Source organism: Globicephala melas, chromosome 4 (genome assembly GCF_963455315.2).
Source record: "Globicephala melas chromosome 4, mGloMel1.2, whole genome shotgun sequence".
Taxonomy (NCBI): Eukaryota; Metazoa; Chordata; class Mammalia; order Artiodactyla; family Delphinidae; genus Globicephala; species Globicephala melas.
The window spans coordinates 97,746,672-97,773,657 of NC_083317.1; the positions used below are offsets into that span (position 1 = coordinate 97,746,672).

At 36.9% G+C, this 26,986-nt stretch overlaps 1 long non-coding RNA gene across 1 annotated transcript in view; it reads right to left on the reverse strand.

The window, feature by feature from the left end:
* The window catches only part of LOC132597261 (uncharacterized), a 125,027-nt gene that overhangs the window by 83,756 nt on the left and 14,285 nt on the right, over nucleotides 1-26,986 (reverse strand). The window contains exons 4-8 of the long non-coding RNA XR_011377429.1: nucleotides 26,423-26,555; nucleotides 25,391-25,495; nucleotides 19,021-19,095; nucleotides 17,541-17,648; nucleotides 6,747-7,027 (exon numbers count right to left, since the gene is read on the reverse strand). This is a non-coding gene — a long non-coding RNA (uncharacterized lncRNA). The remainder of the gene's footprint in view (nucleotides 1-6,746; nucleotides 7,028-17,540; nucleotides 17,649-19,020; nucleotides 19,096-25,390; nucleotides 25,496-26,422; nucleotides 26,556-26,986) is intronic.

A 26,986-nucleotide genomic window follows, 5' to 3' on the forward strand; every position in this document is an offset into this window, starting at 1 on the left:
AAATGTGAAATAAATAGCTAGTGGGAAGCAGCTGCATAGCACAGGGAAATCAGCTCGGTGCTTTGTGACCACCTAGAGGGGTGGGATAGGGAGGGTGGGAGAGAGGCTCCAGAGGGAGGGCATATGGGGATATATGTATACATATAGCTGATTCACTTTGTGATGCAGCAGAAACTAACACACCACTGTAAAGCAATTATACTCCAATAAAGATGTTAAAAAAAAAACAAAAAAAAACATTGGAAATAGAGCAGACCATATGGAAGAGAATTAGTGAGCTCAAAGATAGAAATATAGAAATGATTCAGGTAAAAGAGGAGAGAGAACTATGATTTTTAAAAGTGAAGAAATTCTACAAGAACTATCCAACTCCATTACGAAAGGCAACAGAAGGATACTGGGAATCCCTGAAGGAGAGGAGAGGGAGAAGGGAGAGAGTTTATTTAAAGAAATAACAGTTAAAAACTTCCCAAACCTCATGAATTAACTAGATTTACAAGTCCATGAAGCTAAGAGATCATCTAATTTTCTAAATGCAAAAAATAACCTTCTCTAAGACATATTATATTAAAGCTGTTAAAAGTTATTGATAAAGACTTTTCAGTTTGGGTGGGGGGGGGAGGCAGTAACCTACAAAGGAACCCTATTAGGCCATTAGCAGATTTCTCAGCAGAGACTCTACATGTCAGGAGAGAGTGGAATGACACATCCAAATATTGAAAGATGTAAACTATCAGACAAGAATACTCTCTCCAGCAGTTATCCTTCAGATATGAAGGAGAAATAAAGGCTTTCTCAGACAGACAAAGGCTGAGTTCATCCCCACTAGACCTGTCTTATAAGAAATGTTGAAAGGAGATTTTCTATGGGAAATGAAAAGGTAAAAGTACACAAAACTATTAGTAAGTTGATAAATAGACAGAATCAGGAAACTGCAATTCTATATCAGAATAGATTGTTAAACACATAATTATAGCATAAAAGATAAAGGGAAAGAGGCAGTAAAAATTCTTTAATTTGGTAACAAATGCACAATATAAAAAGGGATAATTTGAGACAACAAAAACTTAAAGGGGGAAGAGTTAAAAGACAGAGCCCATTTGCCAAATGAAGATATGATACTATCTGCAGAAAAGGGACTATTTTATCTATGAGATATTTTATACAAACCTCATGGTAACCACAAAACATGAATTTAGAGCACAGACACAAAACATAAAAAGAGGAAACTGAGAAAAACATCATGAGAACCACTAAACTAGAAAGGCAGACAGAAACACAAGGAAAAAGAAACAATGGAGATATGGAGCAACCAGAAAACAAAAGATAAAATGACAGTACTAAGTCCTCACTTATCAGTAATCACCCTAAATGTAAATGGCTTGAATTCATCAATCAAAAGACATAGAATGGTTGTTTGGATTAAAAACAAGGCCCACCTATATGCTGCCTCTAGGAGACTCATCTCAGCTCCAAAGACAAACATAGGGTCAAAGTAAAGAGATAGAAGATGATACTCCAAGCAAATGGCAGCCAAAAGAAAACAGGTATATCCATACTCAGACAAAATACATGTCAAGCCAAAACAGGTAACACGAGACAAAAGTGGACATTACACAATGATAAAGGGGACAACCCATCAAGAAGCCATAACATTTATGAATACATATGCACCTAACATGAGAGCACCAAAATACATAAAGCAATTGTTAATAGACCTAAAGGGAGAAATTGACAGCAACACAATAATAATAGAGGACTTTAACACCCCACTTACATCAATGAATAGATCATCCAGACAGAAAGTCAACAAGGAAACAGCAGCCTTACGTGAAACATTATACCAGATGAACTTAATAGATTTATATAGAACATTCCATCCAAATGGAGCAAAGCACACATCCTTCTCAAGCACACATGGAACTTTCTCAAGAATAGACCATATGTTGGGACACAAAACAAGTCTCAAATTTAATAAGATTGATATCATATCAGGCACCATTTCTGATCACAATAATATGAAACTACAAATCAACTACAAGAAGAAAGCTGGACATTACACAAGTACATGGAGACTAGACAACATGCTATTGAACTATTGGGTCAATGAAGAAACCAAAAGAGATATTAAAAAAAATACCCGAAGACAAATAAAAATGAAAACATGATATACCAAAAATCTATGGGATACAGCAAGCAGTAGTACTTAGAAGGAAGTTTATAACAACAGGTTAACCTCAAGAAATAAGAAAAATCTCAAATAAACAATCTAACCTTAAACTAGAGGAACTACAAAAAGAAGAACAAATGAAGCCCAGTGTCAGTAGAAGGAAGGAAAAAATAAAAATCACAATGGAAATAGATGAAATAGAGACTAAAAAGACAACAGAAAACATCAATGAAACTCACAGCTGGTTCTTTAAAAAAAATAAACAAAATTGTCATAGCGTAAGCTAGACTTACTAAGAAAAGAAGGGACCCAGATAATAAAATCAAAAAAAAAAAAAGAGGAGAAATTACAAAGGATACCACAGAAATACAAAAGATTATAAGAGAATACTATGAACAGCTATATGCCCACAAATTGGACAACCTAGAAGAATGGATGAATTCTTATAATCAACCAACCTCTGACGACTAATTCATGAAGAAATAGAAAATCTGAATAGATCAATCATTAGGAGATTGAAATAGTAATCCAAACCTTACCAAAAAACAGAAGTTCAGAACCAGATGCCTTCACAGGTGAATTCTACCAAACATTCAAAGAAGATTTAATACATTATTCTTTTCAAACTCTTCCAAAAAAATTGAAGATGAGAGAACACTTCCTAACTCACTTTATGATTTATAACAAAATCAAACAAAGAGAGCATGAAAAAAGAAAATTCAGGCCAATATCTCTGATGAATATAGATGCAAAAACCTCAACAAAATATTAGCAAACTAAATACAACAATATATTAAAAGGATCATACACCATGATCAAGTGGGATTTATTCCAGGTTTCAATATCTACAAATCAGTTAATGTGATATACCACATTAACAAAACAAAGAATGAAAATCTTATGATCATCACAATAGAGGCACTGATGCATTTATGATAAAAATTCTCAATAAAGTGGGTACAGAAGAAATATATCTCAACCTAATAAAGGCCATATATGACAAATCCAAAGCTAACATCACACTCAAATGAAAAATTGAAAGCTATTTCTCCAAGATCAGAAACAAGATAAGGATGCCCACTCTCACCACTTTTACTCAACATAGTATTGGAAGTCCTAGCCACAGAAATTAATCAAGAAAAAGAAATAAAATGCATCTAAATTGGAAAGGAAGAAGCAAAACTCACTATCAGCAGATGACATGATTTTACATAAAGAAAAAACCTAAAGACCCCCACCAATAAACTATTAAAAATAATAAACTAATACAGTAAAGTTGCAGGGTACAAAGTCAATCTGCAAAAATCTGTTGCATTTCTATACAATAACAATGAACTAGCTGAAAGATAAAGAAAACAATCCCATTTACAGTCACAGCAAAAATAATAAAATACCAAGAATAAATTTAGCCAAGGAGGTGAAAGACCTGTACACCAAAAATTATAAGACACTGTTGAAAGGAACTGAATAAGACACAAATAAATGGAAAGATTTTCTGTGCTCATGGATTGGAATAATTAACATTGTTAAAATGTCCATATTACCTGTAGCAATCTACAGATTCAATGCAATCCCTATTAAAATCCCAACAACATTTTTCACAGAAGTAGAACAAAAAATCCTAAAATTTGTATGGAATGATAAAAGACCCTGAATAGCCAAAGCAATCTTTAAAATAAAGAACAAAGCTGAAAGTACACTTCCTGCTTTCAAATTATACTATGAAGCTATAGTAATAAAAACAGCATGGTATTGGAAGAAAAACAGACACACAGATCAGTGGAACAGAACTAAAGCCCAGAAATGAACCACACATATATGGATAATAAATTTATGACAAAGGAGCAAAGAACATACTATGGAGAAAGGACAGTCTCTTCCATAAATGGTGTTGGGAAAACTAGACAGCCACATGCACAAGAACAAAACTAGACCACAATCTTATACAATACACAAAAATTAACTCAACATGGATTAAAGACTTCAGTGTAAGACCTGAAACCACAAAACTCCTAGAGGAAAGCATAGGCAGTATACTCTGACATTGGTCTTAGCAATGTCTTTCTAGATATGTCTCCTCAGGCAAGGGAAACAAAAGCAAAAATAAACAAATGCGACTACATTAAAATAAAAAGCTTCTGCAGAGAAAAGGAAGCCATCAACAAAACAAAAAGACAACTTACTGAATGAAGATTTTTGCAAATCATATATCTGATAAGGTGTTGATATCCAAAATATATAAAGAACTCAAACAATCCAACTAAAAATGCGCAGAGGATCTGATTAGACATTTTTCCAAAGAAGACATACAGATGGCCAACAGGCACATGGAAAGATGTTAATCATCACTAATTATTAGGGAAATGATAATCAAAACCACCATGAGATATTTCTTCACACACGTTAGAATGGCTATTATCAAAAAGTCAAGAAACAGGGGCTTCCCTGGTGGTGCAGTGGTTGAGAGTCCGCCTGCCGATGCAGGGGACACGGGTTCATGCCCCAGTCCGGGAAGATCCCACATGCCGCGGAGCGGCTGGGCCCGTGAGCCATGGCCGCTGAGCTTGCGCGTCCGGAGCCTGTGCTCTGCAATGGGAGAGGCCACAACAGTAAGAGGCCCATGTACAGCAAAAAAAAAAAAAAAAAGTCAAGAAATAACAAGTGTTGGCAAGGATGTGGAGAGAAGGATGCCCTCATACACTGTTGATGGGAATGTAAATTGGTTCAGCCACTATGAAAAACAGTACGGAGATTCCTCAAAAATTAATAATACAACTACCGTATGACGCAGCTAGTTCACTTTTGGGTATTTATTCAAAGAATAAGAAAACACTAAGTTGAAAAGATCTATGCACACCTATGTTTACTGAAGCATTGTTTACAATAGCCAAGATATGGAAACAATCTAAGTGCCCATCAACAGTTGAATGGATATAGATAGATAGGTGTTGTATATACATATACACACACACACACAATGCTACTTAGCCATAATAAAGATAAAATCTTGCCTTTTGCAGCAACAGGGATGGACCTTGAGGGTATTATGCTAAAGTCAGATGGAAAAAGACAAATGCTGTATGATTTCATTCATATGAGGAATATAAAAATAAAATAAATAAATGAACAAACAAAATAAAACCAAATACATAGATACAGAGAGAATATAGTGGTTGCTAGAGGGTAAGGGGAATGGTGGGGGAGGGTGAAATGGGTAAAGGGGGTCAACTATATAGAGATAGATGGAAACTAAGCTTTTGGTGGTGAGCACACTATAATGTATACAGAATATCTAAATATCTAAATATTTAAATATTTAAATATTTAAATAAATATCTAAAATAAATATCTAAATATCTAAATATCATATTGTACATATGAAACATAACATTTAAACCAATGTTACCTCAATTTAAAAAACTGTAAAAGAAAATCTTTTGATATTCTATTTATTTGGGGGAGAAAATTATGACGTCTTATACTGTGGGTAGGGCTGCACGCTAGTTATAGAGATTGGGTGCATCTGTTCTCAGGCAGCTCTAATGCTAACTTTTCTGAGAGTGGGCTGGCTCTGGCCCCAACATGCGGTGATTTACAGAAAAAGCACTCCATGCTCATGGGGGGTCACACGAATACGGCATCTACCGTCAGACTTAGTCCAGGATCCAAGGGGTAACAAGTTGCGATTCATGACAAGGGTGGGTCTGAAGTCCAGGGCCGAAAGGTGGGTCAGGAACCAGATGAAATGGTCAGAAGATCCAGAGTGTAAAGAGGGAAACCAAGCACAAAAGAACTATAATAGCCTTGTGTGGACCCTAGAGTCATCTGCAGAACATAAACAAACAAAGAAACGAATGTCCAGATCTCCTCCCAGACTAACAAAATCAGTAACTCTGGAGGTGGAGCCATGAATATGCATTCTGAAAGTTCTCCAGGTAATTCTATGTGAAGCCAAGTTTGAGATTCACTCCTCTAAATATCTCCTTTCTCTGAATAACTTGTGGCCCTGAATGATGATGTTCATTGGCCTAGTTGCAAATGAAAAGGCTCAAATTCTAGTGCCTTTGGTTAATACCTATTAATCTTTCAAGACTCAGCTCCAATACTATGTCTGTAATATGTCTTTCCTGATTCCCAACCCAACCTCTTTGTTGCTCTGTGCTCTATTATACACAGTATATATATATATATATATATATATATATGGTTCTATCATAGCACCTATAAATCTCATGCACTTTATTTGTCTCTTCCATTTGGCTCCCAGGGGATATGATTTATGTGTCTTTGTATCCCCAGCCCACGTGGCATATAGTCTGGCACGTGACAGACCCTCAAAAAATGTTTATTGAATTCTTAAGAATTTATTTATTCTTAAATACATATTTAACCGCCATGTAACTTATTTTCAACAATTACAAAAGGAAGAGATTGAACTGCATTGTCTCTAAATCTTTATCCCTTTGAGATCTAAAATTCCTGATTGTTTTCCTCCCTATATCACAGAAAAAGTATATATATGATCCCAGAAATAATGCTTGAGGCTTGTGTTTCCCAAACTTTACATGCTACTTACCTGGGGATCTTCTTAAAATGCAAATTAAAATTTGGTAGGTCTGGGGTGAGGTTGAGATGCTGCATTTTTCATAAGCTCCCAGGTGATGTCGGTGCATCTGGTGAGTAGCACAATTTTAGGAGATGGAGACTGGTCGTAGCCCTTACTGGTGTGTTCACATCATACATTAGAAGGCAGATAAGGTTCTCCTCAGCACCAGACTCCTTGGGTTCAGATCCTGGCCCTGACACTTCTGTGAGACAAGGAATCATCTTAGCATATTTGCACCTCAACTTCCTCATCTGTAACACAGGGACAATGATAGAGTTTTTGTGAAAATAATGACATGATTCATGCAATCCTTATAATGGTGCTTCACGCATAGTAAACACAACACATGTGAACTCTACACTTTCACTCCTTTTCAGTCTGCTTGTTTCAGCAGTGATCAGTTCTATAGGCTCAGGAGCCCTGATATTTTTTAATCTTGAAAACAGTAGAGAGAAAATATTTTCCCTTCCTTACATTGAGAAGGTAAATACATCCACACACCCAGAAAGGATCAGAAGAGAGAAGAAAATTTAACTTGTCATTCTCCAGTAACATCATTCTCTGTCTTTTTACTCCATCGCTGCCCCAGTTGCAGCATTGAAAACATTGTGACATTTTACCATTTCAGAAAAGGTAAAATGCAGGGATTAAGATCCATGATAAAAAGAAATTTTGGCCAGAATATATGAACTGACAGTCAGTACAGCATAAATATCAGCACACACACACACACACTTTTTTTTTTTTTGCGGTACGCGGGCCTCTCACTGTTGTTGGCCTCTCCCGTTGCGGAGCACAGGCTCCGGACACACAGGCTCAGCGGCCATGGCTCACAGGCCTAGCCACTCCGCGGCATGTGGGATCTCCCCGGACCGGGGCACGAACCCGTGTCGCCTGCATCGGCAGGCGGACTCTCAACCACTGCACCACCAGGGAAGCCCACAAAGACACTTTTAATAGCAAGAGGCAAAGCTCATTTCCTGACACTAAGGTATAATTTAATAGCAAGCATAGGGCTCAGTTTCAGAGATGGAGGAAAGAATCAGAGAGAGAAAAGTAAAGGACAACAAAAACAGAAAATCTGACATTAGTAGCCCTCTGTCAGCATAAAAGGGAGAAAGAGAAAAGGAAGAAAGAGGTTCACAGCAATCATTATTGAGTCCTTACTATGTGCCAAGTGCTTCAGTATATGAGTTTTAAAAAAACAGTAACACTCTCCGTGGAAGATGTTAGGAACCTCATTTTAGAGATGAGGGACTTGGTGTAGGAGGGTTACACCTGCCAGACCTAGATTTGGCAGAGCTGAGATTTGAAACTGCTGCTGGTGGATACTCTACGACTCCAGTGAGTCCCATCTCCTGAAACAAACTTTGAAAGAATCTCCAGATCTGGGCTTTCTCAAGTTTAAATCAAGTTTAAGGTCACATAATAAATCACAAGCTAGGACAAAATGAAGTAGGAATGAATACATAAAACAGCTGAAATTATGCCAAAGATACATTCCACCTTTTAATAGCTTTCACCAAGAGTAAGTCCTGGGACCCAAACAAGTTAGTCAAACTTGTTACCTACCAGTCGGGTCAGCTTAGTTTACATTTCCCCTGGATTCCAGCCAGGTGCAGAATGGTATGCACTGTCCCTTCTTTTGCTTTAAGGTATATTTGGAGAAGAATGTCTGCCCTGCTGAGTGGTCCAAAGTACAAGACTCACCAGTAACTTGTATTCTGCCCCTGGCTTCTTCTTATATTGAAACAGAGGCTGTTTGGTTGCCGGCACTGCTTTGATTGGTGTAAATTCCATGGGGCCTCTGAGCCCTTGTTAAGTGAAGGAGGTTAACTCAGTGGCATTAAGAGAAATGCCAGGTTAATTCAGGGTCTTGAAAGATGGCTGATTTACACCCAGAGTTTAGTTAACCTAAAGTTCAGCCTATTTACTTATTTCTAAGCAAAACAGAATAGAGAGCCTGCCCTATTGGTTTGATCTCTATCTCACCATGAGTCAAGATCCTTTTTATATCCTGATTTATATACATTCACTGATTATATTACCTGCTTTTAATGCTGAACCTAACATGTTGCTTTTGGTTTTCACTACATTGAAAAAAAAAAACTTAGCCCTAGTTAAGACTTTCAGAGAGTCTATTTTTCATGCTTAGAAAAGTACAATTATTTCTTATTCAATTATAAGCTCCTGGATTAGAAGAAAGTCACTAATAGTGATACTGTTAAGGGGATCTAATAACTTGAACAATATTTCATCATTTAGGGGTCTCCTAAATAGTAAACTATTCAAATCTTTTCACTTTAACTTTTTTTTCCCACAGAATATATGAATAAAAGGAAAATAAGTTAGTCATATTCTATAATAATTAGTATGTCAGGAATTTCAACAGGCTGTAAAGAAGTACTTGAAATGGAAAATGACTGCAAATTCCAGGGTTTCTTTTTTTAACATATCCTAGGAATAAGGTATTCTAATGTATAGAGGATTATTGTCTATATTATATAGAGATTAAATATTGTCAAAGAATTACAATTTTCTAGATACTGAAGTGCCTTGGAAAATATAAATAATTTAATCTTTCTTTGATAAGTCAGAGGGTATTTAAAAATCTTACACATTTTTGGGGTCACAATAATAAATACCAATTATCACATTCTAACCTATTACTGCCAAAACACAAATGTCATTATTAAGAGAAATGCCAGGTTAATAGAGTGGCCAATAAACCATATTTTACTGTAACACACAATATTTTTTTTTAACACACAATATTTTGGAAGATGTGTCCACTCTTTGTATTTTCATTTAAACTGTATTATTAAGAAATAACTATTTTAGTGGTCATGAACCTCCACACTTTAGAACTAATCAAATGCAATTGCATATGATTTCTTGCCTCCTGCATGTCGTCATTACAAAAGGGGGATTTGGGGACTTTCCTGGCGGTCCTGTGGTTAAGATTCCATGCTTCCACTTCAGGGGGCATGGTACGATCCCTGGTCAGGGAACTAAGATCCCACATGCTGTGTAGTGCAGCCAAAACAAAAACGGCGGGGTAGGGGGAGGATTTGGCATGACAAATATATTCCTTATTCCTTACTAAAACCCATGTGACATGAAGAGCCAAACCAGTTATGAGCCACGTTTCAAATACACAAATGCAAATCTTAGAGATTCAACAATTTCTCATAAATCAATTCTCAACCTAAGGAGAGAAAACTTCCCATTCAACTTATAACTTGTAAGGAATCAACCAATTTTTCTATAGAAACTGGAAACAAACAGGTATACTTTTAAAATTATTTTAAGTCATTATGACTCCTGAGAGAAATGTGCTTTTGCAATATTACAAAAGGAACCTCAACTTTCTCATTTGGAGGATTTGGAGGATTTACCTGGTAACTAATATTGATATATTGACTATAAAATGCAGCTATTTTGTAAATGGACTGCATTAATGCAACCGGTAGCATTCACTGAATGCAATAAACATCCACCAAACTTTAAAACAGAAATAGTGACTGGAACATGCTCATCCATTATTTTCACAATAAAAACAGACATAGTCTTAACATTTCAGTCATAGAGAGATTTCTAAAATGTTAAATGCTTTTGTAATAAAAAATAATTGGGTGGGGGCTTCCCTGGTGGCACAGTGGTTGAGAGTCCGCCTGCCGATGCAGGGGACACGGGTTCGTGCCCCGGTCTGGGAGGATCCCACATGCCGCGGAGCGGCTGGGCCCGTGAGCCATGGCCGCTGAGCCTGCGCATCCGGAGCCTGTGCTCCGCAACGGGAGAGGCCACGACAGTGAGAGGCCCACGTACCGCAACAAAAATAAATAAATAATAATTGGGTGGGAAGCTGTTTTGAGGGTGGAGAATAATAAAAACATTCTGCACGTCAAATGGATCAAAGGGAAAAACTCTTGAAAACCACAGCCTCTTAATTATGGAACAATGATAAAAAAAAAAACCAGAATTGCTACATAATCATGGAAGAACTTCATGAAACCAGTTATCTGGGAAGTAGTTCTATAACTGTGCTCTCAGCAAGGTCTTCACAATTTATACAAATGTACTGGTTATAGTTCCACATCCCCATTGTCATCTACACTACTTATTTCTATCTTAGCTTCCTGAAGCCAATCTTCAAAATATATATATTTAAAAGTATGTTTATAATTTCAAACATCATCTTCTAAGAATATAATAATGTTTATATAACCAACTTAAAAAGATGTATTAGTTAACCAAAAGTTAAAAATAAAGCATATTAATATTACAATTTTTTCCCTATTCTTAGTTTTATTTTTGAATAAGCAAGTCATTCACATACTATAAGATTTAGAAGTTAATAATATTTTACAAACTTCTATATATTGTTGAGAGACATGACTATGCCCCAAGCAAGTCCTAAAAATAATAAACTTCCACTAATATCCTGTCTTGCTTTTCTTCCACATCCTGTTATAATATTTTAGCCCTCTAGTTTTAATTCTGCATCTGTATCTTCAGTATTTTGAGGCACTGCTTTAGCCAATATGCAGAATTTCATTATGACATGCTTTATAAACTGTGTAGCATTTAAATTTATATTTACAGACTTTATGCCATCTCTAGGAACTAAAATGGCTATCAAAATAAATTGCTTCTCCATCTCATTTGTGGCTAGAAGCCAACAGAATAGATAATACAGCTCTACCACATTTGCTGATTTGTTTGGTATTTGGCGTACGATAGCTTGAAAAGTTAATTACTTTTCATGAGTAGATGACTAAACTCTAGATTGCCAGCTCCTATGTTATGGGAATACTTGCATAGGAGAACAAGTATTCAGTACTGGGGCACAAAAAATTTGATAGAAAAAAGCATCACGTACAGAGGTTATTATAATACCTTGTTATTAGGGTTAAAATAGAAATGCGAGCCCAATGCTGGGTCAGCTCCACAGTGCTCTATTCCTCTCATATATCTCAGACCTGCTTCTATTACATTGCACCCAAGGAAGAAGGTAAGATACTACCCAAATAATTGAGAAATTATTAATAATTATAAATATGCTAAGTAAAGTAGAAGTGTATTTGGGAGTTCATAACTGAGAAAAACTCATCTGGTATGCCAGTGAAATTTAAAACAAGACCTGAAGGGAATGTAGGACAAAAGAAAATAGGGGAGAGAGGAATGTTCTAGGCAAAAAAAAAACCAGCCTGTGCAAAGGCCCTCAGGCAGGAAGAAAGGGCCCTGAGAAGCTACCTAGGAGCCTACGGCCTAGCATGTCCTCAGCACAATACACAGGGCTTCATTTAGAACCTAAAGAAGTGAAATGCAATGAAAACGTACTGTGTGCCTATCAGGGAATTTGACCACAGAGTCCGAGGCTGAGGTTTGACTAAACCTCTGGGTCTGGTCTTAATGAGTTTCAGTGGCGGTGGGGGGTTATACTCTCTTCAATCCCATAATCTTTGGGAGATGTGACAGAGCTAAAATCTCCTGCATTCTTTCCCTAAAAATAGGGTTTTATGAGCAGACATCTGGGGGAGAGTGAGGTCAGTCCCACTTGCTTCATGTTTGAGAAGTCAGAGGTGCTAGAACATCATGTTTAATGATGCAATCATTGATGATCAATTCCTTGATTAACTGTCTTGATATTAAGATTAAAACAAACTGAAGGAGAGCTACCTTCTAAATAGGAACAGAAAGCCTAAGAATAGAATGAAAGACAAATAAAGCAGCTATTCAAAGTCCTAAGTTGTCCAAACTTCCAATTAATTAAATGTGACAGAAAAAGTCATGGCAATGCTGCTACAGTTATTTATTTTTAATTTGTGTCTCCTACACTCCCAAAATCAATGGAAAAATCTCTAACGGCTGCACTGGTGTGATTACAGCAGAAAGCAGTTTCTAATTTTGAGTTCCTGCTTCTTATTATTCAGACAAGCTTTGGAATTTTTCTCCACAACTTCAATCTTGGTTGCTGCCCTGTTACTTAGCCAACATTGCATGATTTTAATTGAGTATGGCTGTATCTAAGAGGGAAAGGGCACCAACTTTGAAAAGCAAACATACCAGCATGGCTCAAGATTGCTAGCTGTTCTGCTGGCTGATACAAAATTTCTACAAATGTTGGAAACTGAATCACTATGGAATCAAAGTCCCCATTAAAATGCTCTATTTATCATGCTGAATCAATAGGATGCAATAAGTTAATACTGGTTTCCCAATGCAATGAATCATGAAATATTTTGAGGTTATATATTTAATTTCTTGTTCAGTTGAATTGTGAGTTTATCCAATGACTGCATAAGCACTCAATTAGCCTACTATTCTGTGTCCAGAATTCCTGGGACACTCTCCAACACATTTTTCTCTCCCATCAAAATAGTTTATTACTAGGAGGTTATATAACCTAACAGCTTAAGTGATTATTGAAACAAATTTCTTCTTTATGGAATTTAAAATATAAAAATATTTAAATTACAAAAACCTTTTCTTTTCTATAAATAGGTCAGCACCAGTCGCAACTCCAGTACTGTTAACAATAACAACAGTGACAAACAAACCTATATTGCACGGGATTCAAGACCTTGCTACTGCAAAGCCCTTCTCTCATTCTTCTTTGCCAATGGGATCCCATTTTGGGGGGCTTGCCCAAAAATTTGTTAAAAGAACAAAAAGGGAAAGAGAGGGGTGGGGGAGGAAGGAGGGAGATGGAGGAAGAGCAAGAAAGAAGGAAGGAAGGAAAGAAGGGAGGGAGGGAGGGAGGAAGGGAGGGAGGGAGGGAGAGAAGGAAGGAAGGAAGGAAGGAGAGAGAGAAGGAAAACAGACTTTTCCTTCCTGCCTGGCGCCCAGAAGTGGAGGCTGGCTATGAAGCAGCCATCCTGCAACATTGAGAGGAAACCTCCTATTACAGAAGACTGAAACAAGATGATCCGTGTCTTTGATGATTCCTTTTGAGCAGCTGTGCATCAGTTCTGGACTGCCTCCTCCCAAATTTCTTATTATCTGAGAAAAAAGTAACCCCTTTATGGTCAGGGAAGAGTGGCCAGGATTTGTGACATAGCTAAAAGAAATCCTCACTGGTAAAATACCACTCTACGTGTCCAGTGTGGTTGGGTTACACAAGTCCAGTAAGCATCATTTATTTGTATCCTACACCAGGGGTCTCCAACCCCCAGGGCACAGACCGGTGCCAGTCCGTGGCCTGTTAGAAACCAGGCCGCACAGCAGGAGGTGAGTGGCAGGTGAGTGAAGCTTCAGGAGGTGAGTGGCAGGTGAGTGAGCAAAGCTTCATCTGTTTTTACAGCCACTCCCCTTCGCTCGCATTACTGCCTGAGCTCAGCCTCCTGTCAGATCAGTGGCGGCATCACATTCTCACAGGAGCACGAACCCTAAGCATGTGAGGAATCTAGGTTGTGTTCTTCTCATGGGAATCTAATGCCTGATGATTTGAGGTAGAGATGAGGCGGTGATGCTAGCACTGGGGAGCAGCTGCAAATACAGATCATCATTAGCAAAGAGGTTTGACTGCACAGAGACCATAATAAATCAATTGCTTGCAGACTCATATCAAAACCCTATCAGTGAGTGGCAAGTGAAAACAAGTTCAGGGCTCCCATTGATTCTGCATTATGGTGAGTTGTATAATTATTTCATTATATATTACAATGTAATAATAATAGAAATAAAGTGCACAATAAATGTAATGTGCTTGAATCATCCAGAAACCATCCCCCTCACCCCCAGGTCCGTGGAAAAACTGTCTTCCACGAAACCGGTCCCTGGTGCCAAAATGGTTGGGGACCGCTGTCCTATACAACCGCATGGCCCTATAGCTGTCAGATGCTAAGCATGTTCTGAGGATTCAAAAATTAGTGAAATATGGATTCTGCCTTTCAGAAGCTTACAACCTACTGAGACAAATTTGTAAACAGATAGTTACAAAATAATGTTACCTGTGAAGTCAGGGTCTCATAAATGGTGTTCCCTGGGACAGCACTCAAGTTAAAAAATGGTCTGTCATCATATCAGTTTGGGAAATGTACTACATCTTCCCAATGTACTCTGGCATATTAAAGCCTCCGAGGAGTACTGTAAATAGCCTGTACAGCCATTTAACTTTCTTTGACCTACTGTTTCCTAAAACTATTTAATAATAAGACCCTTTCCCCCCCCCCCAAGCAGTACCTCCTATTATCCCACAGACTAGTTTAAAAAACACACTTGAGGAAATGTTGCACTAAGTGATTTAATAAAGTTATAACCTTAGTCCTATGGCAAGTGTTACTTGTGGAAATAATTCAACCATATTTAAATTAGTCACATATTAGTCCCATTTTTAAAAAATCATCTGTTGTGGTTTAAATTGTGTTCTCCTGAAAGACATGCTGACATCCTAACCCCTGGTACCTGTGTATGTGATCTAACTTGGAAATAGGGTCTGTGGAGATGTAATTAAGATACAAGTTAAGATGAGGTCATACTGGATTAGAGTGGGCTCTAAATCCAACCACTGGTGTCCTTATAAGAAGAACAAAGGATACCAGACGCATAGAATAGAAAGCCGTGTAAAGACAAAGGTAGAAATTGGAGAGATACAGCTGCAAACCAAGGAACGCCAAGGAATGCTGTCAACCACCAGAAGCGAGGAGACAGCCCTAGAACAGATCCTCCCTCTGAGCTCCCAAGAAAGACCCAAGCCGTCTGACACCTTGATTCGTACTTATGGCCCCCAGAACTGTGAGAAACTAAATTTCTATTGTTATAAGCCACCTAGTTTGTGGTACTTTGTTTCCTCAGCGCTAGGAAACTAACATACAATCATACTTCCTATTTGGCTTCTATCAATTCTATTTGTTTGATAAATTTGTCTTTGTATTTTCTCCGCAGTCTAGCGGCTGGATTGGGAAAAAGGAAGGGCTTGAAGTCCAAAAGAGTTTGAGCCCTGACTCAACTTATTTTGAACTCTGAATTTAGGCAAGTCACTCAGATGTTCCGATTCTCGGTTTTCTCAACTATGAAATAGGGATAGAAACTTTCATTCATTCATCAAGTCATCCATTCCTTTGGCAAGTACTGATTCAACAGATACTGTCTGCTAAGCACTGTGTAAGGCACACAGATAGATATTAAATAAGCAATTACTAAATTCTGCAAAGGTAAATCAGGTGTTAAGGGAGGGCATAATTTGACCACATAAGCTAACCTTGAGGTGGTTATGAGGATTCGATGAGAAGTATGTGAATGTGCTTTATAATCTGTACTTTAAATATAAACAAAGGTATTATTATAAGTATATAATAATATAAGTAGGATCAGACGGATTAAAGAGAATGGGTATCTCTGTTCCCTCTGGTCAAACTGGTAAATATTAAGTAAAAAAAAAATGTGTTGGTGGGATTTCAGAGGACTGGCAGGAGAAACTGTTGGAGATCATAAGAGGGAATCAAAGTATTTGAGAGATTTGTGAATTTATTCATCACTCATTCAGCAAAACAGACCTGGTCATGCTCCTCATGGAGTTTAGCCAAAGCCCACCAATCATGTATTGCAATTAAGTGAGATGGTTGATAATTGATCCTTTTTTCTTCCAAAAGGAGATAAAATGGATGTTCATGTTGACTCATTAAGTGGTATACATATAGGAAATAATATCAGTATATCAATAACAGGAAGGTAAAGTAGCTATTGGTGTTACATTGGGAAAATGTGTAATAGAACAGAACAGAATAAATTGTCTTATATCAAACATCTCTGAAGTCAGGCAGCTAAATATCTGAAAGTTCAAGCCACTGGTACCTGCATGATGATGGTGCAAAAATCTCCTCAGTGAGCATGTCAGGGGTCGTCGTCTGATTTCTTTTGGAATCAGCCAGCCACTGGAAAGACTCCCCCCTTGGCATCCAGAACACGTGACTCTCCCACTCTCATAAAGTAAGTAGCCAAGAGTTTTCCATGCAAGCACAAGTACTGTCCTATTAAAACTTTATGAACTGACATACAGTCGTCTTTCAGAAACCAGTCATGCAGTTATTCTACATGAAAATTCCCAACACAAAGGTTCATCCTCTAAATAAAGATGATACTGGAGTACAGAAAGAGTCACAGAGCCGGGGCTCTGGATATATACACTGACCACCTCAATCTACTGGCCCAACCCTCGGACTTTCCAGCTCAAGGGTCAATAATTTATCTTTCACTTTGTCCCCCCAAAGTTAAAAAAAGAACACACGAACAAATACTAAAACAATGATAATATGTGTTGGTGTAAATAAATACACAAAAGTTTATATTCCTACCTATTTCAAAAAAGGCTTTGGAGCTGGTTTTTTTTTAATACTTTTGATAATAAAATACTTAATTCTGCTATCACAGGACTTATATTAAGTCCTATAATATATTATAGGTTTTATTAAGAATATTAAGTTTTTAATATCACATATAAAAGTTTTAATATTATAACTAATATTTTTTCATGTTAATTCATGGTATAAATTTCTTAAAAAACTCATATTGGATTTCTTTCATCTATTCAAGATTCAAAGAAGAGTAACCATAGCTCCAAGCCTTGCCAGCAATAATTCAAAATAAACTACCTAATCAGCAAGAAGAGATTTGTTTCATGGACTCTGAGGGAATTCTAGTTAACAAGGCTCATACGCCTAATGGGCATCAAAAAATTGTGAGGAAAATATAGCAGCATGAATAGCATTTTAGTTATAATTATATCTACCTTAAAATATCTCAATTATATTTATTAATTACCCTAAGATCATCCATACTTCTGAAGCTTTTCTGCTATCGTATATTCTGGCCTCTAGATCCTCTTCTTTAACACTTCCATGGCGCTTCTCATAGGGTTGACTGGTCCAGCTGAAATTGAAGTGGGCAAATGGGGTTTGAATATGGGAAAGATATGATTGAACAACAAGAGACAATTTGAGAGCCTGAACATTCTACTCAGAGATGGCAAGTGTGTGTAAGAGAATATGGACATTTAGAGAAATCGCAAGGAATCACAACAGGATCTAGAAGGATCTAGAGACATATGTATATACACACACATATATACATTCAGCTAAGAGGCAAAATATGATATCTAATTACTGTTTCAAACCTCTAACTTCAGTTATAAAATGTTAGTGTTGAAAAGGTATAAGAGGTAATCTGTATACCTCATTTTTCTCAGTTTACAGTCGTCTTAGTCATTTCAGGCTGCTATAACAAACTACATAAACTGGTCGCTTAAACAACAAACATTTCTCATAGTCCCGGAGACTGGGAAGTCCAAGATCAAGGCACCTACAGATCCAGTTCTGGTGAGAGCCCACATCGCATTTGCAAAAGGCTGCCTTCTCACTGTCCTTGCAGGGCAGAGAGAGAAGGCTCTGTTGTCTCTTCCTCTTCTTATAAGGGCACCAACACTATCAGATTAGGACCTCACCCTGATGACCTTAATGAGCCTCCTCACAGTCCCTATCTCCAAATACAGTCACGAGGGGGGTTATGGGCACAACTTATGAATTTGAGGGGATACACACATTCAGTCCATAGCAACAGGTGTGTAACCAAGAGCAGGAAAGGTGAAATTGCTTGTTCAAGGTCACAGAGTACGCAGTTGGTTGGAAGTGGGCAAGCGAAAACCTGAATAGCCCATCGTTAGGACAGGAGCCTAGACATCACTGAGCTTGGAGAAGAGGGACTGACCTGGAAAGATTATGCTCCTGGAGAAAATTCTCCCCTTCTCTTTCCTTTTCTCCCTTCCATGGTCTACGTGCTCCTCTCAAACTACATCACCAGCCACTTAATTTCACTCCACATTGTACTTACTGATAGTGCAAGGGTTCATATTTGTTTGTTTTTTTTTACTGGAAACTAGCACATCAACTAACAGTAAATCTCAGCAATTTTTTACTCATCTGTGTATGTCCAACAATTATGAAGACACACTCTTTTATTTATTTGATTGCGTGATGAGAATCTAGAGGTTTTTCATTTGCTTTTTTTTCCTCCTGTGCATTAAAATTGTGCACTCTTCAAGGGGAAACGTAACTGAGAATGTATATGAACAAACTAAAGTTTGATTTAAACACTACCATTAGTTTTCTTCTATCGACTACTCATAACTGTTTTTTTTTTTAAAGTAAGTAATTTTTGAACTCAGTATCATCAATATAATAAAATAAAGGCACAGGGCTGGCGTGTTTTGTGGCCCTTCAGCCTGAAAGGTGTCTTGTCTTCTTACTTTTTCTCCTGAGGCTCAGTCTTTGAAGAGAACAAAGTAGTTCTGGAGTTTCTCTTCCTTCCCCAGAGTCATTATCTGAAGAGCAAAGAAAATAAAGCAGAATGTTGCTTCACCAAGGCACTCCTCAATCTTTCATGCTTATTTCATCTTGTGATAGTGGTGGCGTTGTTCCAGGCTACGGGGAAAATAGGCTCTTACATTAAGTGCTTAAGCAAAGAGTAATTTATTAATACTAACACAGATGAGTACATAGGCGCTAAAAGAAATAAACAAAAGGAAGAAGCCCTTTAGGCATGCTTGCAACAGTAAAGCACTATTCCCTCAAGGGCCACCCTAAGAAACAGTATTTTCTATCAGGCCCTTGTCTCTAAAATTTCACACCTTCTACTGCTTTTTCTCAGTGCCCCAGTTTATTCCTAGGTGAACTAGGCAGTCTCTGGTCAGTCACAACAGAAGATTAGTATTAGAAGTATGTAAAATAGGTTATTTACTGCCTCACCTCAAAATGACATAATTGCTCCCTGAAGATTATCAAATTTAACACTGGTTTAGTTTTTCAGCTTGCAATACAAATTCAATATAGAAATGCCTATCTGGTGATTCGTATCTCATCAATCACCAAGGAGAGAAAATTAGCCCAGCTATTTTTTTCTCAGATGTCGGACAACTATAATTTCCACACAAAATTTTCTATTTCAACACATTTTAAGTGGAAATCTTTCTAAAATGCGTAAGAAGTTTTCACAACTCTACCAATAGGGTAAATACAACATAATTTAAGTTGTTACTAATCTCAGGATTATCCAAGTGGGTCCTAGTCTTCCAGATTAAGACACTGCTTTGTCAAAGAGCAACATGGCCTCTCTTAAGTGAACTGCAGCAAGCCAGGCAGCTGCTAGGTAGAAAGGACTCCTATGAGTCTAGGCCAGTGGTTATCAGATACTTGGCACCAGGACCTTCAACTGACATGACTATTCTCAGAAGTTCTGGGAAAGATTCCTATTTAACTCCTCCAGAGCAAAGACTTGGCATGAGACCACAGCTACCCCAGAGTTACAGATGGGGCTGTCTCGTGATTCTGTGGGAAATTTGCTTCTTTACTTGGCACGTGCTGCACAGTATGTCATTTTCTGCCCACAGTTTGGTGAAAAGAGAACTCCTAGAAGCTCCTCTTTAAGCATGTACATGCAATGCAAAAGCTAGGCTTCTGAGTGCCAAGTATAACTGAATAAAGGACGAAGGAATAAGATCGTCTATTCTCTAAAAGTACCTTGCGTAATACAACCCAAAGAATGCGCTCTACCTTCAAGCCTATGGCTAGTTCAAATAAATGTAGTCATCACTACCCTTGAATTAAATGGATAATAAAAGGTTATAAACATGTTGTAAAATAATTCAAACTCAGTCATAGCAATGATTTTTCTATGTTTTGGGCAAAGGGTTAATCTCTGAAGAATACCAATAGTATAAATGGTTAAAATATCTATAAGAAAGATACTAATTCAAACCCCTTCGCCTACTTGGATATAGTTTTGTTGACAGATGTTGACAGAGATACTTAAGAAAACATTATGAACAAAAAGATGTATAAATGTTATAGTTCAAGTATAATTCATACACTTCCTTTCCCAAGTTTCTTCATTATACGCTAGCTTCAATTTTTTTTTAATAGTAGGTGTATTTTACAATACTTTGATCCTCTTCAATATTCTGGCATGACTCCCTTTTTCCTAATGAAGCCCATATTTTAGCATTCTTAAGTTTATATATTACAAATGTAAGAGTCAGGTCTCTCAGTTGCAAAATAACAGAAACCCTCCCAATTCAAAGTGGCTTAGTTCCTAAATGGGGAATTTATTGACTCATATAAACGGCCAGTCCAGGGATGCAGCAAACCTCAAATATAAAAGGATTTATGGGCTCAAAGAATTTCATTACAGTTCTCTCTCTCCATCTCTGTACTCCTTCTATATTTCTTTGTCTTCATTATTTAAGGAGATATTTTTCCCTTGGCAGTCAAGAAAGGCACCAGCAGCCTCAGGTCACAAACTCCAGGAAAGAAAACCATTGGCTCTTCTTGGGTTTCATAAAGTCATACCAGATACAGAAACAAAAGCATAGTTTCCTAATGGAACTCAAAGACAAAAGAAGCATGCTGGACAGTAAAATAAAAAACCCTACGAAATTACACTGCAAATTACAAATTAACTTTTTAAGACTCTACAGACAAACATAAGGGTTAGCTTTATCATTTTTAAATTTTAGTGAAAATATCAAATCAACAAGCAAATATTATATGACTGTGTATTATGCTTAAGGGATATAAATGTTATAAAAGTCAAAGTTTCAACCACTGAAGAATCATAGTCTAGTTGGTGGTTGACAAAATTTGATGCATGACAAACGAATGAATGGAAGATGGGATTTTAACCAAGTGCTAAATATTACAGCACATATTATAACCTTAATATTAATTCAGGAAAGAAAGGATGATTGTGGAGTAGAACAATCATTGAAAGTTTATAGAGATGGTGAAAACTATTTTATTTCATAAAAGATGGATTGTCATTGTTGGAAGAGGGTGGGAAAGAGTGAGGGTTGAAGGAAAAAGAATGAAATGGCTCCGAGGTGGGCATTCATATATGTAGAGACCTGATGGTAGACAACAGCCCACTCATAATGGAGAATTCATGTTGAGGATAAGGTAAGATGGTTACAGAGAAGTTAGCTGACGGAAGATTTTAAATACTGGGTTTGAATTTGAACTAGTTATAATTTCTCGATATGTAGGTTTACAGAAGAATAGAGAGGGAAATCCAGCTGCAGGTCATGATATAATTGGAGTTCAGAGGTTGGAATAATATTTCTGCTCTGAGACAGGGGCCGTCGCTTCCATTTATGCAGGTTGTAAGCTGTACAACACTAGTGGGCACCAACCACGTTGCAGTGTGAACAGTGCTTCTGAAAGTTGGGAAATACACTACCCTTATAAAAATATACAGTCCATCTAGATGACTTCAAGAAACAAAACATATCAATTTGAAGGGTTAGAAGATAGGTAGGTACTAGGTAGAAGTTACAGAGAAGGTTGAAGAGAAAAGTGGAGACCAGATTATGGAGTGCCTTGAATTCCAGGCTAAGAAATACAAACTTTATTCTGCGTTTAATGCAGGGAAATTGGGGAGCTATTGCAGGATTTTGACTAGAATAGTGAAGTAGCAATCAGTGTTTGAGGAAAATTAAATTTAGGCTACAGGTCCAGGATTGATTCAAGGGGGCAGAAATTAGCAAAATAGAGAACTATGAAAAGATCATTAGAGCAGTGCAGGAAAAAACTGGACCATAAGATAGAAAGCAAAGGAGATCTTTGGGAGGTATTTTAAAAAGAAAAAAAAGATAAAAAGAAAGAAAGGCAAGAAAGTGGAATTTTGTGAACCTCTTACAAAAGAAACATATGCCCTGGGACATATTATTATTATTTAGGTAGAGAATAAAGAACAGAAATTACGTTTCTTTCAAATCGCTCCCAGTGACTTTACTGTTGGCAGTTATATAGTTCTTTAGAGTTTACACAGTAATTTCAAATATATTATTCCATTTGGATAAAGATATTTTTTGAAATTATGAAACTAAGCACTGTCCTAAGCTTATATATAAAGGTAACATCTAAACTACAGAAATTTTTATCCATCACCTATGATAGAATGCAATTTAATATTGCAATGACAAACTTCCATGTGTTTATTTGGACCAGAAAAGAATGGGCAGTAATACCAGCATGTCTGAAACCAAACTTTCCATGTACTCTGGATCTTATTTCTTTCTGATCTCATTCTTCTTCAGGGACCTTGTTCCCTGTCTTTCCTCTTCCCATCCCTGATCTTCCCTTCAGCATTTTAGAAGAATATTCTTTAACCTATTTCCATTCTGAGTCATCTCTTCACTTTCCATCAATCTAAGCTGCTGACAGCGTAAGTATATGTTTCATGTCTCTACCTCCTCTGCATTGGCACTTCTCAATCCATCCCACCTCTGTAAGGTTTTCTCCCTGGAGATAACACAAACCTCCTATTTGCTATTTTTGTTGGACGTTTTTCAGTATTTACCATATTTGACCTCTTGGCAGTGGATGATAGTTTTCCTCTTCTTCATTCTTGAAACTCCTGCCTTGGGTTCCTGGTCTCATTCTGTTATCTTGCCTCTGTGACTTTGACTTTCTCCTGTCCTTTCATATTTATAATCCTCCTGGGTTCCATCCTTCACCCTCTACCCTTTCTTTTTATACACACTTTCTCTGGGGAATTTCATCCTCTCCTTCTAAAGCTTATATACTGACCACTGTCAATTCTGTATCTCCAATCCAAATCCAAAGCAGTATATTTACAATTGGATGACCCATATATGCTCCACAAAACATGTCCAGCACTAAACTTCTCACCGGTACCTCAAGTCTGCCTTTCTTTCCATACTCTCTTCAGAAATTATGGACCTGTTCACACAGGGATCTAAGGTAGAACACAGAGAACTGTCTTTGATTCCTTTCTTCTTCATCCTCCATGTGATGGTTAATTATATGTGTTAACAAAATTGGACCACAGGGTGCACAGATTTTGATTAAATATTATTTCTGGGTGTGTCTGTGAGGGTGTTGCTGGATGACGTTAAAATTTAAATTGGTAGTCTGAATAAAGTAGATTGAGCAAAACTACTTTCTATGGGGCTGCATGTTTGCCATCCTTCCTGAAATTATATTGATTTTTCATAGGAATTCTTCCTAATGACACTCTTGCACACAAATCCTTTTTTCAAGGTCCCTTTCTGAGGATTCCAAGTTAGAACAACAAGTTTTAATGGCTGGTTAATATTTTTATATACCATTTATACCAGAATTTAACTATTTCCCAATAGTTCAGTGTTTAGATTGTTTCTATTTTTTTCTACAATAACTAGCTTTGTAATGATTATCTTTGTATGCAAAAATGTTCTCATGTGTTCTAGATTGCTTTCCATGGATGTATTCCTAGAAGGGAAATTACCAAATCAAAAGGCATGAAGGCATATTTTACAGTGCTTGATCTATCTGTATTGCTTTCAAAAATATTTTTACCACAATATGCCAATCTTAATGTAAACATTTTAAAAAACTTATTTTATTAGTTATGAGATTATTAGCATTGTTTTCATTTCTTTGATCGCTGAGATTAAACATTTTCTTACATATTTACTGGTTGTTTACCTTCTGTTTATAAACTTTGCAATTTTAAATTATCCTAGTGTTTTTTAACAATATACATATAATTATATAACTTAAAGTTGTTAAATCTATGTCATTCATGCAATTATTTAATCTATGCAAATATTCTGTTTGCTTTTAAGTTTTTAAAAATTGCTTAAAATACAATAGTTTTGATTTTTGAGTAATCCAATCTATTTGTTTTCCTTTGTGATTTCTTCTAATGCTTCCCTACTCAGAAAGTTGTCCTGCAATTAAAATCAGATAAATTTTACCTTACATTTTTTTCTCGAATTTTTTCTCTCTTTCCTATGTCTCTCTTTAACATTTATCTTGTGAATCCCTCTGTTATTTACTTTGACACATGGCAGAGATCGAAAATAGATTCCATCTTGTGTGCCAGGTTTATTCACTCACTCAATAAAAATATATTCAGTGTTTACTATGTACCAGGCACAGTGTTAGGCACCATCGTTAGAGGCAAATGTTGAGAGGGATACTGAAGTCACATTTGAAGTCACTCAGTGGGAGAGTGCACTTAACTGATTGCCAATGGGAGAGAGAAGAGGGAGGGGAAATGTGTGGCCCCGTAGCCTAGTGCTAGGGATTTTGCCCTCTTTTTGCATGTTGTGCTATCAACTCACTCCTTGTAGAGAAACAGATCTTATGATCAGGGGATATGCTCAATAATGTTAAAAACTGCAAATGAGTCAAAAGCATAATTATCCTGAAAAGAATAAATAGGTTTTCAGGAGTAAGTAAAAATATCTGCTCCCCCCCCACCCCACTGCTTCATTTAATCACTCAAAAGTAGTAAGATATAACAAATTACCTTTTCTATAAGTATTTTAACATGGTTATAATCATATTGTTTGTACAATTTTATGTTCTACCTTTTCCATTTAACATTATAAAATATTTGCATATGCCATAAGCTTCTTAGTAAACACAATATCTGATAGTGATACCTAACAGGTTTCAATGGACAAATTACTCTTTTCAAAGCAGAGTTAGTTTCTTTTCTTAAATAAGTAGACATTTTTACAGGTTCTCTACTTGAGATATTATCAGACAACCATGCCCATTTTTTCAGGTGTACACATTTAATCCAAGTGAATTAATATAAGCACACACTACCTTACGTCCTCAAGCAAATTTCTTTTTCCTTTAGCCAGACAGTGTTTTCAATGTTCTTCTTTCTGGTAACTCTGAAGACCATTCATTCCATAATTTATTGAGCCTCTAAAATGCAAAATGATCTATAATAGGGCACTGCCTTAAGAAATCATGTTCCATATATTCCAATATATTTAAATGTAGCCCTTTACATTCTTAACCTACTCCTCTCTACTAGCTCCTTTCTAAAATTTTTAAGTGTATGGTAATCCAAAAACAAAACCCCAAACTCCAAAACCAAACTTCTTCTCAACCTAATTTCTTCCTCAAACTCCACCCAATCTATCTTCCTTCTCAGCCAAACATAACAAAAGCAGAGTCCACTCTTACTATTTCTCTCCCCTTAATTATCTATCACCCATTTATTCCCCAAGTACTGCAATCTTCCACCCCAACCCTAATCAGTTAACTTTACTTGACCTCTCTGTAACTCAATCAGAAAGACTCCCCTCTCTCTTCAAAGTACTCTCTTCCCAACACCTTTGCTTTCACTGTTACTTCTCTCACATACCTTGTTCTTAATCACCAATTCCTCCTTTTATCTCACTAGCCTTTGAATGTACAGTAGAAGCCCTTAACTCCAGGTAACTAATTCACAGGATTAGAGGAGACTCTTCCTCTCTCTGTAAATGGGTTCCTTCCCCACCACACTTCAGGGCTGAAGGCTACTGGCACAAAAAAGTGAACCTCCAATCCATCTGTGTATACTTACTGACCTATATGCTCAGTCAGTAGAGACAAATAGTTTATTCTAAAAACTGTTTATGCAATTACACTTGCTGTTTTTATCATGTAATTTAATCAAATGTTATATAAACTAATGAGATATGAGAGTAAAAAAAGAGTTGTTTCTATGAAAATTAATATGAGTGGTTTGGAAAAGCTTCATAATGGTTGGTAGCTTAAAGAAAATTTGCAGTCAAATTAGGTGAAAAACAAGGCCAAGAAAAATATTTTTCAAATCTAGACATATTTTACATTGAGTGACCTTACCATGCATGTGTCTTTAAGCTCTTGCACCACTCAACAAAGCTAAAACTGGAATCTGAATGATGCTCTATGGCTTAACAGACGAAGGTGAGCTCCAACCAACAATAGATCCGCACACAAAGCAAAAACCTTGACCCTGCATCAAGAGAGAATTAAAGGAAAGTAGATTTATGTGTTTTAAGATGTTTATGCATCATTTATTTTTCCCAGCTGTAACTGACTCTATTGATTAACCTGTCCCAGTTGCCTTGTCTAAGAGGCATTCGTTAGAAATATCTTGATTACATCACGAGGCCTCTTCTTTCCTTGCTTTGTGTCTCCTTGAGAAATTTAATTTCCAACCAGAGCTTCAGTTGAGCCTTTAGACAAATAACACCACAGCTGCAAGCTCTTCACAGAAGGGTCCAAGATTCATTCATCATCAAATCTTCACCTTCTGCTGCCCTCACTGCATTGTGTCTTGCACATAGTAACTACTTCAAAAATTATTGAGATTTAAAGCATAATGAAAACGTTAGTCCATAAGTTACAACCCAAGAATTAGAAATCTGGTTGAAATTGGTGTAT